We start from the raw sequence: 3,525 nt of genomic DNA, 5'->3' as shown, positions 1-3,525 counted from the left end.
ATGGTAAGTGCCCTGTACAGGTGTGCCATTTTTTATCTTTTATATTGTATTTTTACTGTACCTTTTCTGTGTAGATATGTTTAAACATAAATACATGCAATTGCTTATGGTATTCAGTACAGTAACATGCTGTACAGGTTTGTAGCCCGGGAGCAATAGGCTATACCGTGTAGCCTAGGTGTGTAGCGGGCTATACCATCTAGGTTTGGGTAAGTACACTCTCTGATGTTCGCACAATGATGGAATCACCTAACGATGCATTTCTCAGAACATATCATTGTTGTTCAGCGACACATGGCTGTATAAGAAAAAGCATAGTACATATAGGGTTCAGTATATTGGAGGTTTCAGGCATCCACTGGGGTCTTGGAATATGTTCCTCTCAGATAAAGGGGACTACTCTATGCTCTACATATATGATTTGTTTCTTATTTATTTTCCTCTGAAGGAAGGTAGGCCTGAAGAATGGAAAGAACCTTCTATTTGGGTGACAGTTTCAAGCATGTAGTGCTTTTGTACCATATGAAATTCAGGTGAAATAAAATGTTTTGAAAATTAAAAAAAAAGCAGGACACAAAATTATATATTCTATATGATCCATTATAAATCTCTCTCACACACACACACACACACGTTACATATACATGAGAGAAAATATTAGTAAGAAAGAAATCTATTTATTACCATCTATGGATGATTATTTTATACGCTATTCTGCATTTTACAAGTTTCCATTAGTAAGCATACATTACTTTTAAAATCAGAAAAAAAGTTAAGGTCATAACAGATTCCAAATTCTTGTTTCTGTTTCCTTTTTCTCCAACACCCAGATCAATAGCATGGCGCATGGGGCCTGGGGGAGAAAAGGCACATGGACTTTTTCCCTCAGGTTAGTTTCAACTGTGGCCCTTACCAGAGCTGAAGGGACATCGGGGCCACCTCCTCCTAAGCAACTGTTCTTGTTGAAGCAGGACTAAGACGTGGTGAAGCAAAGTAGGCAGAGCAGAGGGTCCATGCCACCACCACATACAAAACCACTGTCACCTTTTAATGCAAATTCCAGTTCCTTCTGCCTGTGCAGGCCTAGCCCACATGGGTTGGGATCATACAGCTACGGCGGTGGTCACTGCCCTTCCCTCACAGGGCATTCTGGATTGCAACACACGTCTTTTCTTTCACGTTCTGTTCTTTTCCTCTCTTCTCTCCCTACCCCCGAGTTTACCTCACAAGGGCATTGTGAAGAGAACGAAATTGAAATCTGTAGAACACCTTGGTCTAGCAGAGGGTGGGTGGAACCAGGAGAGAAATAAATAACTATCCTGGTTCTGTCACTCCTCATGCTGCTTCGTATAGACCCGTCGTGCAACAGGACAGTTCATTCCCTCCATTCTTTTCCTGCAAATACTAATGAAAGTTTGTCCACACGGTTCCTAGTTGGGTACTCAACCTTTTCTCTTGAACATTTATTATATGGCCTATTTTGTAAGCTTGGTTGTAGATTTGGTGATATCAGGATTAATAATATTATGTTTTATGCAGGTACATTTTATTTAATTGGGTTCTGAACAACCAGAGAGAGAAGAGCATTTTATAAACAACAGTTTTATTCAATACTAACAAAAATACTCGTGTTTGTATTAGTAAGGTATAAAAATCTGGGATCAAATTTGTTTACTGAACCAATCATTTGGAATTACCTTTAGGAGTCAAACAGACTTGGTTTCAGGTATTTTTAAACTAGGGCTGATATTTGGAAGTGTTTGCACTTAAATTATAATTAAATCATAGTCATAAAGCCAGTGAGTAGACTTCCACCTACGCAGCCGACAGAAACGTGTCGTCGTCACCTGCAAGCACACTCCTTATGTTAACGTGCAACATACGACACGATCTGAAAGTGCCTTCTTTCTCCACTTTTCTCTCACTGGGAACAGTTCCTTAGGAATCTAAACCAACAGTAAGGAAAACAAAAAAAAAAAACCAAAACAGAGGAGAACGCTTATATAAAGAGCAAAGGTGAACACATGACTGAGGTCTCTTTTTATTTATTTTGTTGCTATTTATTTTAGTTGATGAATAAAATGATTAGTTTGATTCTTTCAACATTTATTTATTCAACAAACCATGGGCTCTGGAGATAAATGGACAAGGCCAGAGTCCTGGCTGTATCCCTTAATAATTGTGTAACCCTGGACAAGTTACTTAATCTTTCTGTGCCTCAGTTTCCACCGAGCTTCCAGGCTAGACAGACTAGGAAGTAGGACCTGGCCACCCACTTCCAAGAAAATCGGCCATGAAAATCCTGTGAATTGCAGTGGAGCATTGTCTGATAGAGCTCTGGACGGTGAGAGGAGGGCACAAAAGACTGGGTAGGGTCGACTCTGCTGTCCACAGGGTCGCTGGGGGTCAGAACCCCAGGAATCTCAGGAATCTCAAGGGCACTAACAAAGAAAAATGTCTCAGTTTTCTAATCTGTAAAAGGAGGATAATATTGGTACCTAATTCATAGAGTTGTTGGGAGGGTTAACTAATCAAATGCACACAAAACCTTAGAACAGTCTCCAGCACAGAGTAAGTGCTCAACAAATTCTAGGTGTGCAGGAATACGACAGAGAGCAAGTCAAACATGGTCCCTGCCTCACGGAGTTCACACTCCGGTCAAGGTGTAGGTGGAGTGGGCAGTGAGAGACATCAAACAGACCACATGGCTACTAGCATCTTTACACCTGCGCTAAGTGTAATGAAGGAGAAGTACAGGGCACTAAAGGTGAGTCTGGGGGCTGCTTTTTCAATGAACTGCAAAAGTTAGACTTCTATCACTTAGATTCTTGATATTGCACTTTTGTAAAATCAAGAGCATCTGAAATTTCCCCTATCATATACCCCCCCGTTACATGCAGTTTTATTGAAAAAATCAAACTTAAAAATTGAGAACTTTTAATTTGAAGATGATGGTGTATTTATATATATCAAGGTGTTTAAAGATAATCCTAGCTCATGAGGGAAAAAAATCCTTCAATCCATTTGATTACAACGACAAATTAGTCAATAACTTACTAAATATTTTACTTTTCAACATGGCTCTTTCATAATACAGAGCTTTTCAAAATCCTTACTCACAGAAAGGCAGGATAGTATAGTGGTTCAGGGCCCAGGCTTTGAAATCAGAAGACCAGGGACCTAGGCTCTGACATTTAGCTAGCTTATAAATTTAAGCAAGTTCCTCCACTTTTCTAAGCTTCAGATTCTTCATATTTAAAACGGGGGATGACAGAACTTTCATCACCAGATTGTTGTGAAGATTAAATGATGAAGTCTGGCAAACATCCAGCAGCCTCTGGCACATGGTAGACACTCAAACAAGGGGAGCTGCTAAGCCAAAAGGGAGCCGAAAAGGCTGAACTTTCTTCCTGTGGATTTTAGGCCACTAAGACCATTAAGAACTTGATAATGTTTCATTTCTCTGTGTTATTAAAAAAGGCACGTTTTTCTGTATACATAGTCTGTGATAACGAAAAACTAATG

The sequence above is a fragment of the Diceros bicornis genome, chromosome 31 (genome assembly GCF_020826845.1).
Source record: "Diceros bicornis minor isolate mBicDic1 chromosome 31, mDicBic1.mat.cur, whole genome shotgun sequence".
In the NCBI taxonomy this organism is placed as follows: domain Eukaryota; kingdom Metazoa; phylum Chordata; class Mammalia; order Perissodactyla; family Rhinocerotidae; genus Diceros; species Diceros bicornis.
Note: the sequence above shows the minus strand (reverse complement) of the source record.